Source organism: Balaenoptera borealis, assembly GCF_965194805.1.
Source record: "Balaenoptera borealis genome assembly, chromosome: 3".
Classification (NCBI taxonomy): Eukaryota; Metazoa; Chordata; class Mammalia; order Artiodactyla; family Balaenopteridae; genus Balaenoptera; species Balaenoptera borealis.
Genome location: NC_138866.1, coordinates 112,546,383 through 112,564,342, shown reverse-complemented (window position 1 = coordinate 112,564,342; position 17,960 = coordinate 112,546,383). Strand labels below are relative to the sequence as shown.

At 41.3% G+C, this 17,960-nt stretch overlaps 1 protein-coding gene across 9 annotated transcripts in view; it reads right to left on the bottom strand.

Moving 5' to 3' along the window:
* ZNF609 (zinc finger protein 609) overlaps positions 1-17,960 on the bottom strand; it is a 228,111-nt gene that overhangs the window by 206,573 nt on the left and 3,578 nt on the right. For 3 of the 9 annotated variants that reach the window (XM_082383224.1, XM_082383228.1, XM_082383229.1), the window contains exons 1-2: positions 16,201-16,406; positions 7,437-7,517 (exon numbers count right to left, since the gene is read on the bottom strand). The exons of 1 other annotated variant lie outside the window; for it this stretch is intronic. The gene's annotated coding sequence lies outside the window, so the exon portion shown is untranslated. Of the gene's footprint in view, positions 1-7,436; positions 7,518-16,200; positions 16,412-17,960 lie in introns of those variants that run through there. 5 more of the 9 variants (XM_082383230.1, XM_082383231.1, XM_082383227.1 and 2 more) reach the window with 4 other exon arrangements.

Genomic DNA, 17,960 nt, shown 5'->3' with positions numbered 1-17,960 from the left:
TCAGACAGAAGTTGTATATTTAATTTTATTTTTCATTTGTAACATTCAAATATTTTAGTTTCATTGTAATAGTTGTTTCCTGTCCATCAATGGACACTGATTTTTAAAGGGGTCATTACTCCATTACAATAAATACAGTAAACTGGAATGCTGAAAAAATAAATTAAAAAATAAAATAATTTTATAAAAAGTTAAGGATACACTCCCCCAAATATTCCTGGATCCCCTTGACAGGTTACTATAAAATACATTAATCCAAAAATTTATCAAAAATCTTATGAGAGATAGGAAGAGGGGTAGCAGAAGTGAGGCAGGTGTGGCTATAAAAGGGCAATGTGAGGTACCTTGGTGGTGATGGAACTGTTCTGTACCTTGACTGGTGGTAATAAAATCGCATAGGACTAAATACACACACTCATAAATGGGTACAAGTAAAACTGGGGAAATGTGAACAAGCTGGGTGGATTGTATCACTGTCAATATCTGGTTGTGACATTGTACTATACTTGCATGACATTACCACTGGGGGAAACTGGGTAAAGGGTACAAGGGATTCCTTTGTATTATGCTTACAACTGGATGAGACTCCTACAGTTATCTTAAAATAAGAAGTTTTAATTTTAAAAAAACACAAGAAAACCTTCTAGACCCTTTTTAAAATTTCTACTACCTCTGGTGTTAACAAGTTTTATTTATTTACCATTGATAAGAGCAACCCAATAATTAAGCTAAATTCATCTCTAATTTGAAAAGGTGTTCTCTATCCAATACAGAATCCTAAGAGCTGGTGAACAAGTCTATATGTTCTTCTCATCGCCTGATAGGGTTTGACAATACTCCCTCTGTCTTTAAAAGCTGAAGATTTTTTTTTTTTTTTCATTTTACATGTCTTCATTAAAGCCTTCATCTCATTTGGTCACCAGCTGTGGTATGTATTTCTTAGGGATGAAAAGAACGCAGAGTATCACAAACAAAGACAAACCTTGGTTTTGTATAGAGGGAAGTTTATTTTTATCTTTCTTTAGTCCTCTTCCTAATGACACCTAGCATTTCCCTGGCAGCACACTGAGCTAATTTTTTGAGGAATAGCTTACCAAGATTTCTAGTCTCCTTTGGGGGCTATAATTGTTAGCTAGAAGTTACTCATGCTAACAAAGTGGTTTGGACTTTCTGCCTCTTTTATTTATTTATTTATTTTTTGGCTGCATTGGGTCTTCATTGCTGTGCGCAGGCTTTCTCCAGTTGCGGCGAGCGGGGGTCACTCTTCATTGCGGTGCGTGGGCTTCTCATCGCGGTGGCTTCTCTTGTTGCGGAGCACCGGCTCTAGGTGCACGGACTCAGTAGTTGTGGCTCGTGGGCTCTAGAGCGCAGGCTCAGTAGTTGTGGTGCACGGGCTTAGTTGCTCTGCGGCATGTGGCATCTTCCCAGACCAGGGATCGAACCCGTGTCCCCTGCATTGGCAGGTGGATTCTTAACCCCTGCACCACCAGGGAAGTCCCCTGGACTTTCTGCCTCTTTTAAATGTACTACTATGCACACTGAAGCTCATCTTCTAGTTTTCATTCCCCACACACAGCCAAGATATTTCGGAAGTATAATCTTGAACAATTTGCGAACCTAAGTACTTGAAAGAGCTTAATGTCATGAGAAAACCTGAATATGTCACTTTTGTAAAACATTTATTAAAATGTCAAATAAAATGAGTGTCACTGCTTAAACCCTTCCACCTAGAAGAACTTATCAAGATGGTTTCTGGAGGTAAAGTCATGAGAAACCAGCACAGTACAATGGAAAAAAAAAAAAAACAAAACAAAACAAAGGAGGAGGTAGCAAAAGCTCAAGTCTACTCTTTACTCCCCCCCTAGATGTGTAAGAATCTTGGGCAAGTCACTGCACTTATTTGAGCCTCAGTTATTTCACCTATAAAAAGCTGAGATAATTAGTATACCATACACAGTTTAATACTCTCAGTAGGAACTGGAACAGCACCCTGACAAGAAACTCATTAATATTCTTACAACAAAATGAATAAATATTTACTTGAAATAGAACAACAACCAAAAAAGGTTATAAATAGCCTCATTAGCTGAAATCAGGTTTGTGCCTACCTTACAAAAAAACTTTCAGCTTTCAGAACTTTGGGGTTTTAGAACTGCAGAGAAGGGACTGTGGACCTACACAGAAGTGTTTACTGTCAGAAAGTCAGTTTGCTAATGCACAACAAAACATTTTCTCCCATTCCAAGACTAAAGTTTTTAAATAGCCTTTGGCCTGACTTTAACAAAAAGTCTTTTAAAACTAAACAATGTCGGGACTTCCCTGCTGGTCCAGTGGTTTAGACTCTGCACTCCCAATGCAGGGGGCCTGGGTTCGATCCCTGGTCAGGAAACTAGACCCCGCAGGCTGCAACTAAAAGATCCCGCGTGCCGCAACTAAATATCCCGCATGCTGCAACGAAGATCCCGCACATGGCAACGACGATCCCACATGCCGCAACTAAGACCCAGCACAGCCAAATAAATAAATATATATATAAAAAAAAACAACTAAACAATGTTCACTGGTAACAACTCTGTCCACACACAACTGTCAATGATTTGTCATATGTGACTTCTTATGTAAACTAACCCATCGCCCTGGCCCCAGTAAATGATACGAATGATACCAAGTCATCTCAATCTTTAATTTACATTTTTCAATTTTCTAATATAGATTTTATTCCCTCCACCTCCAAACCCTTCTATGGACAGAACCACATATCTACACCAGTCCCTTAGTGTAATGACCATGCCACTTAAAACATGAAGTGATATACTTTCACTAAGAGTTACAGTTTATCCTTGAATTCTTTCTCAGTTCTTGGGTAGATAGATTTAATCTCATCAAATTTACTGATATGATCAAGAAAAAAAGCCTAGGCAGCTAGGAAAAAAATGTATTGGAAAGACTAAATAAATATTACCATTTCTGGGATAACTCCAGGGACTTCTGTACATTTTTCCGTGCTTTCTATGCATTAAAAAAGATAAATTCGTGTCCTAATTTTTTTTTTAAGTTAAGCATTTATCATCATTTGACCAGAAGCTTTAAACCGCTTGGGAAGCGGGAAAAACAGAAGTGGAAATTCTCCAACGTCTTCGTCCCTGAATGGATCTTTCACATCATGATCAAGCAGTCTTACAACTTTCTAGTTGCCTTTCCATTTTTAACATGTCTTCTTAAAAAAGCAAAAACAAACATAAACTCTTGCCATCAGTTGAGCAAAGAGCTTAACTAATTCATCATTTTTTCTTTCACCTAATTTCTAGGCAGCACTTGTGACTAACCACCATCACTTTGTGGGCTTCTTTGGTCTTGATTGAAAATGTTTAAAAAAATTTTTTAAAGATGCTTTTCTCCTCTCCACAACCTCTGAGACTATGCCAAGTGACCATCTGTTTTGCACGGTCCTTTTGATCCCCTGCTTTCTAATAAAATGGATTTAAGTCTTTAAACTTCCGGTGGGTTGTTTTTTAAAATCTTTCCACTTTTCCTACTGTACATACTTGATCGCAGCTCAATTTCTTAAAAATGAATCCCCATATGATAGATTTTATTCCTGCTCTCCCTGAAGAATGTTGAGCTTAATCAAGATTATGATCACTATTAAATAGTGTTGACCTACAGAAACGTTTATCAATTCTTGTTTGTTCCTCAAAGCAAAATCCAGGTTATTTCTTTGCTTTATGGGATCTAAAACTGCCAACTGTGTGAAGTAGTTTATCTTACTCAAAACCACATCTTCACATTTGCTGTCAATAAAGTATTTAACCAATCTATGTATAAGTAAATAAACCCCACATTATTATTATCTGGCCTAATTCTGCAGCTTCTCCAATCTCCATTAACAGTTTCAACTCAGCCACATTATTTTGATTAGGACTGTGACATTCTTATTTAAGTAAGGATTTCGATCCTTATAAAAATTTAATCCCTTGCAACCTGTATCATTCCTATGAAGTGCAGAGCCTAGCAGCACCACATTTCAATGATTAGTTTCCTTCCATCAAGTATCTGAGATGTGATACTTGTATCATTATTTTGATACATTATTTTGTATCATACTTGTGATACATTGTATCATTATTTTGCCTACCAAGAAAGGAGAAGGGAAAAAAATTATATGAGTATGACAGAAATGGTACTCATCATGTTTATGTAACACTTTAAAACAAATCTAATGCTTCAGATCACAAATTCAGGTAAAATATATTATAGACTTGTTGTTGGAAGAAAATGTCACTGTTATATTACCTACCCCAATGTAATCTTGTTCAAACTGAATTTCTTTCTTATAGGAAGGCTCCATAAGAAAAAGAATACTACCAGACACTGTTCTGCATTTCCCTCTTTGTCAGAGAGTGTTATGGAATTCATCTGAAATCCACACTGCCAGGATTTCAAGCTCTGTTAGGACTGGAAGGGCCTACTAATACAAACCACAGAAACACTACTACTAAAAAAAGCAATTATCACTAGCAAACTAAGCAACATTAAAGCATTTTTACTAATAAAGCAAACAACTTGGTCAGTTAAACTGAAACCCTTTTAACCACCAGAGAAAAAAACAACACACACTTGAATTAACAGCCACTGGTTTTAAAGTTCACAATATCGGTAATATGTTATTGTACCACTTGAGTGTATGTGGTGAGAACGTATGACTTCAAGTCTGATATGCAGCAAATCCTGACAAAGAAAAGCAATGTGAAATCTGCCTAGAGGCTCACCTAACATTAGAACCACATCTGCCTAAAAGTTAACAGATTTTTCTTAGCATCGACCCCAAGTTCATTGAGAACCTTTATTCTAAAATTTTATATCAAAAATAGCACATTTTTTCAGAATGGCCAATAGGTCTCCTTGTGCACTGCAACTGCAAAAGCTGATGATATAAATAACTAAAAATAGAGTGTACAGGTATCCTGCACCTCTCAGCTACCTCAAATAGCATACAATATAACAAACGTGCTGAGAGCTTGATGTCCACAAGCTGCATTCTACATAACCCAAGGACAGAAATAAGACATCTCCTATACATTAGGTAGGAATTTTAGCTTCCAGCCAATTACCAAAATGGCAGTCTAGCCTAAGGGATTTCTGTTTCCTATCAGCTTAATGTAAAGAAAAAGGGAAGAGGCAACAGGAAAAATAATGAAGTAGTAGAAGGGTTAGTAAAGAGCAAGCAAGGAAACTATAAGAAAATTTACAAAACACAAGTCAAACAAGAGAGCATCTAGACATCATAAGACATCTTCATCCTCAGGCTAATGAATTAGGTACTGAGACTTCCAGAACATAGTTACTTATGCATTGAGAGGAAGTCGAAATACCACAAACCTTAAAATTTAATTTTTAGGCTGGGAGCAAAGTGTACAGTCCCTGAAAACTTATTTTTAAAGAGCTACCCCAAACAAAGTTGCTGAGGTCTCACTAGAAAGAGGGAAGGTCATGATAATGGGCTTTTCCCTCTGAGGAAGGAGAAAACTCAGAGGCCTAACTCACCCATTACTCTAGGCACCCAAGGGCCAATCAACAGAAGAGTAAATCCCACTCCTCAGGGAACTGGCTACAAGGCCTCCAGTTCTACCCTTGGTGTCTTCCAGACATGACTGCAGTTTTCACCATGATTAACTTCCAGGAATGCCAGTCAGGGAAGCAGCCAAGAAAAAGGAACATTTTTCCACCTCACTGTCAGCTAGACCCTTTGGAACAACTGCAGACAGTGCCTCTATCTCTCTTCTGGGCAGAAGAGTATTCAGCACCCTCAGGGAAGTGCCTAACAAACCAGTAACACACTAGCACCACAATTCTCAAAGATGTCTACTCTGACCATCTTATTTAAAGCTGCAACCTTCCTACCTCCCCCACCTATCCTTCCTCCATACTCCTAATCTCCCTTACTCTGTTCTATTTTTTCCCACATTACTTATCACCCTCTTTATACTATATAATTATTTATTATGCTTATTTATATTTCCTTTTGTTAAAAGACAAGATCCATGGGGTTGGGATTTTTTTGTCTATTTTGTTCACTGATAGATCCTAAGCAGCTAGGACAGGACCTCACATATAGCAGGAATCCAATAAATATTTATGGAACGAAAGAAGTAAATAAGAAAAACTAAAAAGACCTCTTGGAGGTCAACAATACCCAGAGGGCCCAACCATGCCTCTATTCCTCTAACAGAATCAGTCTGGTTCCCGTGACCGACCTACATTGCTTCTGTCTGCCATGTACTACTACCTCTCCCCCTCCCCTCAAGTCTTCCATCAGTTAGGATATATGGGACCACAGTGCTGCTGCAGGCACTAAAGGGCACAAATGCTTGTCCTTGAGTCTGAAGGATTTCTAAAGGCTTTCATAGTCTGTGCCTTGTTCCTAGGTTATTCAGTTTGGGATAAAATGTGTTAAATGGAAGTTACCTTAACATAAAAGAAGGTCTTAAAAAAAAAAATCACAAGAAGTTTCTGTTTTCAAAAATCAAATTCCAATTCAATTCAGCAAGCATTACCCATAAAGTTATATTCAAAGCACTGGGGTGGAAGCCATGGGAAACAGGAGACTCAGGTCTCTTAGGAGTTTAGAATGAGGTAGGGAAAAAAATATATTCACATATGATTAAAGACAAGGTGTGATACAGTGCTATAACAGAGATCCTAGCAAAGAGCTAAAGAGATACAGAGGAATACAAAATCGATTCTGGAGATATAGGTGGGTGGGAAGAAGAAAGTTAAGAAAGTCTTCAGGAGGGAGATGAAATTTTTTGGTAGGTTGAAGGAAGGGTCAGATTTAAAGCTGAATGCCTTGGAGCAGGGAAGGGCATTCCAACAAAAAAGAAAAGAAAAAAACTAAGGTGTTCAGACTGAAAAATGCAGGGTAAGCAGAAGGAATGGCTGGAAAAACAGTGAGAAAGAAATAAGACTGAAGGCCAGGGTTGGTCAGGTTATGGAAGATCTTGAGTACTGGCCTATATAGGCAGTAAGGAGTCATTAAAAGTTTTCAGCAAGAAGTGAAATAATCAGAACTGTGTTTTTAAAAGTCTACACTGGGATTCCTTGTTACATATTCTTCTAGAAACAAATTCTTTCCTTTCAGAGCACTTTAGCTCATAATCATACATTCATTAAATGATTGCTAGTTTCCTCAACTAGATGTGTAAGTCCTGAAAGGACAGAGATGATGTCTGGCCTGGCACATAAGTGCTCAATAAATACAGGCATACCGTGGGGATATTACAGGTTCGGTTCCAGACCACCACAATAAAGCAAATATCACAGTAAAGCAAGTCACACAAATTTTTTGGTTTCCCAGTGCATGTAAAAGTTATGTTTATTATATACTGTAGTCTATTAAGTGTGCAATAGCATTATGTCTTAAAAAATAATGTACATACCTTAATTTTAAAATGCTAACCATCATCTGAGCCTTCAGCAAGTCACAGTAGTAACATCAAAGATCACTGATCACAGATCACCTTAACAAATATAATAATAATGAAAAAGTTTAAAATACTGTAAGAATTAGAGAAATATTGTGACACAGAGACACGAAGTGAACAAATGTTGCTGGAAAAATGGTGCCAATAGACTTGCTCGACACAGGCTTGCCACAAACCTTTAATTTGTAAAATACGCAGTATCCGCGAAGCACAGTTAAGACAAGGGATGCCTGTATTAACTAACTAAATAAATAAAAACTCTAATAATATTGCAGTAGTATGTAGTATGTAATACAGAAAGAAGCATTAACCATGAGGTTACTACAATAATATACAGATGAAAGGCCTGAACTAGGTCAGGTGAAAAGGTAAAGCTAAATGATAAAGTATCTAGAATGATTCAAACTTGGTGAATGATTAGATGAGGTGGTAAGGAAGAAAAAGGAACCAAATATGAACCCAAAGTTTTGTGCCATGGCAACTGGAAGAACTGTAATGCTTAGGGGAGAAAAGGGGAAGCAAGTTTCAGAAATGATGGACTGGAGGTACATTCAAAAGCAAATACCAAGTAGAAAAAAAATTTCCCCCTTCCCACTATACCTTTCAGATTCACAGACCCCATGAGCCTCACAATTCCAATTTCTCTATAGTTCCATTTCTGATACCATTCTTGCTGAGTTTCACACCAAACCTCAGAATTTGCAACTGAAGTTTACAAGGGACATTCTTGAACATTCACTTCTGCTCACATGAATAAAAGTTCATCTTAACCACACCCGAAGTGCTTACCTAGGAATGTTACTAGGAACACTCTGATAACATACCAAAAGGCCTCTGGCTTTACTCTGTACATAGAATAGAGCAGACACTGCTGCCTTACTCTATAAATACTGAACTGCAGCCTAAGAAACTACAGGTACCAACATGCAATGTTGTATCAGCATGCAATGCAGTACCAGCAGGCAATGTGGCCTAACTGCCAGACCTGGATTTCAATCATGGTGTGGTTTGATTTCCAAGGGTTGCATGGCACCTACTCTGGTCACTTTTCAATTCAAAACCCTTCACTTGACACTTAAAAAAAAAAATCTATCTACAAAAGCCACTTATATTTCTAATACAAATCTTTAAAAAATCTCATTCAAGTGGAACACTTCTCAAAATAACCTTTAGATTACCTGAAAATTAGTAATGTGCTACAGATGGCTGGGAATAAAGCAAAACACTCCCAGGACTTTTTATGAGTCCAAAATAAACAATAGTTCCTCCCACTGAATTTTTCTATTACAGACGGATGGATCTTTTAAGTACAAATTTAAGAACAGTGAATGCTTCTTCCAATGTTCAAAGGTAGATTAAACATGTGATTTTGCCATGTTAAACACATTCCCCAAAAAGAAAGAAAGACTAAAAGACCATCATCTTCTTAACATTCAATAAATAGCCGCTATTGGAAGTTCCAAATCCAAAAACTAACTGGGAAATGCTGATAAAAATCCTAACTTGGGGAATTAACAACTAGGTTATACAATTTTATTCCTGTAAACCGCTTGAAAGCGAAGATTTTCTAACATCACAGTTAACGCTTGAACAACATGGGTTTGAACTGTAATTTAGGTCCACTTATATCTGGATTTTTTTCAATAAATATGTACTACAGTATACATAACCTGCAGTTGGTTGGAACCTTGGATACTGGAAGGCCAACTGTAAAGTTATATGAGGATTTTTTACTTCCCTGGGGGAGGGGGGGAGGTGCCCCAATCCCTGTGTTGTTCAAGGGTCAACTGTACTACCACTTTCAAAGTTCCTAAAGTCACCCATCAGCTTTAATTTGCTCAGTCCCTTTTAGGGGGTATTTCAGAGATCCCCCTTGTTGGTCAAACTGCCAGATTTTGCATTTTGAGCATTAAAAATAACACTTTTATTTTGTAAACAAAACAGTAGGCAACTCTTATTCAATCCCAAGAAGTTAATTCAAAGTAGGTTTTCCACTAACTGGACAAAAATGGAAAAATGCCCAACCCACCTCCAAAATCAGTCCCTTGGCTCAAGATTTCAGATATAAGAGATTTAAAGATCTTAGATTCCTGACTGAATACACAAAATTACTTCTTAATGATATCAGGCAAATCCTTTCAGGTTTGATTTCTTTCTCCCAAGTTGAGGTTCTTTTTCTACAGCTTTCTGATCCCCACTCCTATGGCTTGAGAAGGCTAGAAAAAGGTATATTTGACAAACCGGTGAACCTGCAGAATGAAGGTACAAGACTCTCCAAAAGAAGATAACTTCATAAAAAAAAAAAAAAAGCACAGCATAAACTTTATAAACATATCAAAGAGGAGTGAGAGTCAAGCCCCCGGGAACTAAGGCTGCACTTATTTGCCCTTCTGAATACCAATACAATAATAAAAAACTGCTCCCTTACGTCAACCATCAACCATTTTTGTCCCATTCTTTCATCATAATCTTGATAGTATAAAATTCAACACTATATGGAACCTTTAGAGATGATCATGTCTAATATGCTCACTTTACAGATAAGGAAAGTGAAAACATAGGAGTGACTAGCACAAGGCATGGCTAGTCAGAGGCAAAACAGTGCTCAGGACCTGGGTTTTATGACTCGCAATTCTGTGCTTTTTCCTCTATGCTTTGAAAAGCTATATTAGCAAATAAACATTTTATACTATTAAATCAGAAAATAACTAACTGTAACTAAGCCACACAAAAATAAAATTCATCCATCTAAAGAGAACAAAGGGTTAGAATAGGAAGTACCCCAATTCAAACAGAAAGGAGGAGCATTTGTTCATACAGTACAGGGCGTTCTTAAGGGCACAACCTCGCACATATTTTCTGAGCCATTTTATTAATTACCACCTGCTGGGATTTGTGTCCTGTGCTCCATCAAATGCAACTCCTTAAGAGAATGCCACAATGACTCTTGTGGCAAAGGTCTGAAAAGTGGTAACTTCTGGCATAGATAACTTGATGGTACAAAAGGAACCCACAAATGTGGTGCCAACAATCAAGAGGAGAGGACTGGGGGGCTTCCCTTGTGGCGCAGTGGTTAAGAGTCTGCCTGCCAATGCAGGGGACACTGGTTTGATCCTTGGTCCAGGAATACCCCACATGCCGCGGAGCAACTAAGCCCATGTGCCACAACTACTGAGCCTGCGCTCTAGAGCCCGGGAGCCACAATTACTGAGCCCACACGCTGCAACTAACGAAGCCCGCGTGCCTAGAGCCCGTGCTCCACAACAAGAGAAGCCACCGCAATGAGAAGCCCATGCACGGCAACAAAGAGTAGCCCCTGCTCGCCGAAGCCTGTGCACAGCAACAAAGACCCAACTCAGCCAAAAATAAATACATTAATTAATTTTAATTAATTTAAAAAAAAAAAGGAGAGGACTGAAGTTGAAGAGGGTGGAGATTTTGCTGGGAGCAAGTAATCCTGAAAATGGGATAAGAATAAAAATCCAAGGGAGCAAAGCTGGCCTGACACTAATGACCAGAGAGCATAATAAAAAGAAGGCAGTTTCAGAGCTTGCCTGGCATCAGACAGCTCTCACCTGCAAAAGAAAGAAGGAAAAAATTCTCACAGAGACAAGAAAAAGATCGCAGGTTTGCTCCTGAGTGATGGATTAGATATGACCTAATAGGTATTTGCCATCTCTTATTTCTGGGACTCTGATCCAAGAACAAACAGCAAGAGAACCATGAAAAATCAGCCCTGTTGGATCTGGAGTTCTGCCTTGACAAGATATAAAGCTCATTCATAGATCTGACTGTGCTCATGAGACTGCAGTTCAACTCCTGCTGCTAGAGCAAGGGGAGGGGGAAGGAAGATAGAAAGGGGTGAGTGGAAGGGAGGTGGAAGATCTGGGTTGTGACTATAATAGCTACAGTAATTAGAGTGTTTCCAGGCTGCTAGGGAAGTCTTCAGAGCAGAGAATGTGGATGGGAGATGGGGGAGGGAGAAAAACATGAGGAAGCAAACTACTGAGAATGCTAGGAAAATACATGGTGGTTTGTGAACAGTTTAAAACAAACAGCTGTGATGGCTTCATATGGGGAAATAAAGAAGTTTATATTTTTTCCCAGAAGTGAGTATTATACAAATGACTGCTAGGCTCCTACCTAAAGCTAGGTTGCAAACTAGGTTTAAACAGATTCTTGCAAATGTCCCTGTCTCTGTAGTGGTCCACTGGCCCTGGCCTCAGTCACACTGTTTGCCTCCCTTTTCCCTAAATCAATCAAAAAACTCTATCTATCTATCCAGCCAGCCAGCCAGCCATCTACCTAAATCTCTGTCTCAATCTCTCTGACAGATCAGAGCCTTCACTTCACTTGGAAAAGGGATTTCTGAACTCCAAAACAGTTAAAGTCACTTCTTTGCTGTCAATCAACTGTTAATTAATACCCTGTGAATTCAATTAGATTGTGTGTATGTGTGTGCCTGCATGTTTCAAGCACACAGCTTGTCAGCCCAATACAGAAAATCACTGGAGGACACTAAAGAAGTCACAAAATAAACACCAAGTTGCTTGTTTATAAATTTTAGGCTCTACGGCACTGCCTACTATAGTGGCATGAACATGTGAAAGAAAAATAAAATATTAACAGAAGATGATGATAACCTAGAAGGAAAATCTGGGAATTTGCAGAGACCCTCAAAATAGAAAATCCTCCTCCAAGTTATAGGAAATGCTATACTTGTTTTTAAGATAAACATTTAGTTGAGATACTTCCTTAGCATGATTTGGCCCTCTGATGATGACTTGATTCTAACAGTGATGTTAATCTCAAAGCCAGAAAAAAAGAGTTATAAAGGTGCTGGGAGAAACTAAAAATGGAATAAAACAAACAACAGAAGAGGTGCAAACTTCATGTGGAGAATTACATTCATAAAATAAAAACACATGTGAAAGTCTTGAGTAAGATATGTCAGGTAGACTTAACACAAAAAGTCAATTACATCCTTTGCACCTGGGTATCCTCCCAGCAGCTAAATCCTTTTCACCACCCTAAAAGCAAAGAATTTTCTCCTTCCCTATCCCCCTAATAAACAAGTGCTAGAAACACTGAGTTACCATTATTCCCTTCCCATTCATAGGGCATAAAGCCAGAACTCACAGAAATACAATAGGGCCGTCTAGGACCATGTCTAAGGCAAGCTACTCAGTAATCTAAAAGAAACACAGAGAGAAGGAAGAATCTCTTTTCTCTATTCCATTATCATCTCACTAACAAACCAGTATCAGGCATTAAGAAACGTGAAACAAAGAAGAATTTCACACATATGAACTGAACCTAAACCACGGAGGACCAAGTATTTTCTTGTTACTGTGGCATGTGATTCTTTAACCACCTGCTCAATAATCCCTCTGCAACTGCACAGCTGCTGCCAATTCCACATGCCCAGCTAGGCAGGTGCTTTGGTGAATTACCTGTTCCTTAGTGAAAACAGTCCTTCACTGACACTTAGTGGGCCCAGAACCTGCCAATCAGCATCGCCTCTCTTAATTTTGTCTGTCATAGCCAACTTTTATGAGATATCACAAAGGCATATTTAGTACACTACGTGATTTTGTATTTTGCAGGGTTTTTTTTTTTTTTTTAAGAAATCTGATTTTTAAAAATCAGTCAGAAGAGAGAATTCAGCTGCTTAAAAGAAAATTTGCCACACAACATAAGGCTGCCTCATCTCAGAGTGGCCCCATCTGTCTGGCAGTATTCCCATCCATGACCAGTTTCCACAAGGGAAATAACAATTGCTTAGTTACCTATGGAGCAGGAAAAAGTGGCACTAGAAGGTTCTGTAGTATCTGGCAGTGATGAGAGAGAAAACAGAATGTGAACTTCTAGAGACCACACATCATTCCTGTACTTGTTAAGTCTCCACGGCTGAGCCCAGGCAGTAGTGTTCTGAGTCAAATAAGTAAGGAGTGGCACTTCCACTTGACAGAGCAATCAGTAAACCCCTCAACAAATTATCCTGTTCCAGTCATTTAGTTGCTATATGCTAATTGCAACATAATTACTACCAGGAGCCAAAATTATGCTTCCATATCCTCACACAAAATAAGCAATAATCTGTCCAGCTATCTAGACCTCTCACAAGGAAACATTTTCTAACAAGAGGCTGGGGGAAAAAAATCCAAAGTGCTCTCTGAAATATGGTCACAGTCAGAAGACTTATAAGACTCCTTGTGGCAAGGGCCCAATTCTGAAACCACTAAATCTAATCAGGGCAAATTTAATCTGAGGCTTCTGCCTTCACTGTCACCTGACAGGATTAAGAAATGAATGCCAACAGCCCAAGAGCAAAAAGCTTTGGACTCAGTTTAGCTGAGACTTCACTCAGAGACCTAGGACATACAATTGGAAACAGTCTAAAGACAGACAACACCTCTAGTAAGACCTTAAGACAGTTCTGTCATCAAGAAACATAAAGGTCAGAACAACCTGTTCCCTCCTAACAAAGCCCAACATCTAAGTGGCAAGCCATCATTTTTAAGAAACTCATTGAAAGAGAAAAGGGAGGCAACGTGGTCAGACTTAGGGCCTCAGAAATACCTTTACCACAACCAAAGGCTAAAGTTCCTCTTCAACAACACTCTATAGGAAATGGCTGGCTATTGTGTACAGTGTACATTGTGTACAACTGTCCTCCCACAATGAGCTTGATTTCTAATCTCTTTTTAAAGAAAAGTTTTCTTTAATGTCCTAAAGGAAAACCTCATTTCTAGCCCCCAATAATTCTTTACCCAATTAATAGTACCTAAATACTATTTGGGCACTTCTATGAGGTAAATGCAAGGACAGGTTTCCTTCTAGCTTGTTCTCATCCTTCTCTCATTAGTAACTCCCAAGATCTCAAATGATTTTTTTTTTTTTTATGTTCATCTCTCTGGCAAACTTCTCCCTAACACAGAAACACATATGGATTTTCTACACAATGAACAAGTCACCTCCTTTCATCAGAATGAAAATAAAGATAAAAAGGAAAGTTGTTTCGTTTCCCCAGCCCTTGCCCAGATAGGCAAATTCTGTGGCTTTTTTGTTGTGCAATTATTCTGACCAGGAAGTCACCATTAAAAAGGTACTTGGTCCTTGACTTCCTATCTTAACCCTGCACAGGTTTTTAGTGGTATTCCTAAACGAATAAACAAAAATCTGTGTGTCCCATCTCTATAAAAAGGATCAAATATGCTGGCTCAAACAAGAGTAAAACCCTCCCCTTGGAGTCTTCTTCCTTAAAAGTCTGACACAAACCTCAGGGTTGAGTCTCCCAGCCACTCTTCCTCCTCAACTTAGTACAGGCTAGCCAAAGAGGCAGGCACAACATGGCTGGCATTCCCTATTCTTCTGAAAAATGTGTGCCAATGAGCTCTGCATTGTTCCTCACTCAAAAAGAAGAGCCTTTCTGTCTGGCCTCCTCCAATGGCAAGCCCCAGTCTGGAAAAGGAAGAAAACGGCACTGAGGAGCTTGGGAGATGGAGCATATCCAAAGCTCTCAGACAAGACTTGAACCTATGACCTTCACTGTGTACACAATAGGCGGGTGAGAGGGACCGGTTTATCTCTGCAGCAGCAGTTCTCAGCCCTGGGGTAGCAGTCCCGATAAAATGACACGACTATTGTGTGTGGCAGCAGAACAGTCATCTCCTCACAACAGCCTGAACCAGCACTCCCTCCCCCAACACAAAGCAGCAGGGGTGAAATTAACTCAAGGCTGCAGAGCAAAGCCTCATACAGAAAAGAGAGGCCTGTAGGGGACTGGGGACTCTCCTCAACCCCTAGGGCTCTGGACACATGGCTGGAAACAGACAGGCTTTCTTCCCCATCTTTCCCACTCTCATTTAGATTGGAAGCTGTTTCTTAGATAATTTAATCATCTGTGATTTGTTCAGAAATATTCCCCCTGAAGGGCTCTGATCTCTCCACCCTGTGTGAGCCTAATTCCTAGAACCTGAAATGACTGTTGGCTGCTGCCTGTTTCACAAACACACATTAATTGGTCAGATGTGTCTCCTCCTCCTCAACCCCAGAGGGAGGAAGGAGAATCTGAGCAAAGCACAGAGATGATCCAACCGTAATTACACATAAAGGGAAAAGAGGGCAGCATGGGTTTTCCAAACAGGACAGGGTCACAAACCCTCCCGGGGGTACTAGGATAGCAGTTAAGACCAGGCCCAGGAATCCCTCCATCTTGAAGAAAAGGACAGGAGTAAATGTGACCTGAAGACTGGAAGGAGTACACACCCACAACCTACTTACTGCACACTCCCGGCCACCTTGCTCCCCCCTCCTGGGCTGCGCACACGTCCTGCTCCCAGACCCTCGCCCTGAACCCCCCTAACTCCCTGACTAGCTCCAGTCGCCCTGGGCCCCCTCAAGATACCCAGACTCGCCTTTGAAACTCTCTGGCCTGTCCCCACAACCTGGCCAGACCCTAATCCCCTCTCGGGCACCCCTACCCTCAGCCGGAACCGGCCCTGGCCGCGCTTTGAACTTCACCCCGCGCCCCTCGACGCCCCCTCCCCCACCCGCGCAACGACCCCCCCCACCCGCGCCATACACACCTTCCCCTCGCTCCGCCCCGGCCCCGCAACCCCCACTTCCTCTGTCAGGCGCCGCTACCCCTGGCCCCCTCGGCGCCGCCGCCTCTTACCTCCCCCAACCCCGGCTCCACACAAAGCTCCGGACTCACCGCGCGGCCGGTCCCGGGAGCCGCCACCTCCGCCCGCCCGGGCCCCGGGCCGTCGAGCCGCCGCTGCTACGGGGCCCAGGCCGCCATCCGTTCCCGCGGCCCCTCCCCCCCACCCCACCCCGCCTCGTCTGCGGCTCTCCGCCCCCTCCTCGCGCCGCTCCGCCCCGCCCGCCGGTGCCGCTGTGTCCGGGGCCGCGGGTCCCTCCGCCGCCGCCACCACCGCCGCCGCCGCCGCCGCGATCCGGGACAACCAGGGCCGCCCGCAAGACCCGGACACTGGACTACCGGGCCCTCGGATCCGGATCCCGGGCTGGTGTGCAGTCTGGAGCGGTAGAGCGCAGGGGAAACCCGGAACCTGGATGGATGAACCAAATCCTGGGTCTCGGAACGCGCGGTCACACGGAGCCCGGATTAGAGACTCGGAGCCCGGATTAGAGACTCGGAGCTCTGGGAATGCTGGAAAACCCGGCGAGCCGGTTAAAACAGAGATAAACTCGAAGAAACCTGGATTGGAGAGCTCGAACCTAACGCTCTCTCCTCGTGGAAAGACCTCTCGCTGGACCAGACTTCCTCGCAGAGAGGTCTCTGGGGAAGTATCATACCTTAAATGCGGAAGACACCAATTCTATAGGTGTCCATCCATGGGGAGAGGAAAGGGTCACAAGGGGTCTGAACGTGAACATCCACAAAGAACAGAAGAGCAAGCACGGCTCATCGTGTTTCACCCATTTTATCCCTTGGTTCAGCAAAGTATCAATCCCCTAATTTTTTATCCTTTGTTCTCCAATTTCTTTTGTAGGATTACCACTAGTTTTCCTCTTAAAAGTACCCATTTCTAATCCTTCTAATATCTCTTTTCACCTCACCACCCCATATCACCAAATCTTGTTGCCTTTTATTATCTAAAAGTCCTATGGTTCTTTTCCAACCCACCATTCTAACTATTGTAACTTTTATCTTATCTGCCATTCATCTGATTGCCCAGCACACTATCTAGTAGGCATCCTGTCCTTGTTTAAGTGAACCCTCCCACTCACCTCTCACTCATGAAACTTATCATACTTTTCACCACCTCTTCCCTAAAACATCCACCCCCTTCCCTTGCAAAAAGAAATTTATCTTAATTCGCAAGTCTTAGTCTCAATTATGTCCTTGACCATCTTAGCTCTGCAGGGTTTTTTTTTGGCTGAGCAGCATGTGTGATCTTAGTTCCCTGACCAGGGATCAAACCTGTGCCCCCTGCAGTGGAAGTGCGGAGTCCTAACCACTGGACCGCCAGGGAATTCCCAGCTCTGCAGTTTTTATCTTTCCTTTCCCTTACCCTGAGGCATCCTTCAACAGTGCCACTCAAGAGAGTATGTGACTTGTGGATAGAGCCAGGTTATAAAATCCCTTTATATCTCCAAATACACATGCAAAAGGTGTGTGTGCGTGTGTGTGTGTGTGTGTGTGTGTGTGTCAGGGGATGATGGCTAAAGATGAACACTAAGCCTATCTGGCCTAGTAAAAATAATCTCCCCTTGATCCACCCATATTCAGCTTGTTCTAGGACCGTACAAGAACAAAACTGACCCCAGGTGACAGAAAACCTCTAATCTGTACTGGACGATGTTACAAGTGAGGATTCAGCTACTTGCAGGCAGACAACGAGAAGGGTTTAGAGACTTAGGTATGAATTAAAGGTTAACATTTGAGTAGTCATCTCCTACTGAAGAGCATGACTCTACCACTGAAAAAGACTGGACTGCAAAAATGGGGAA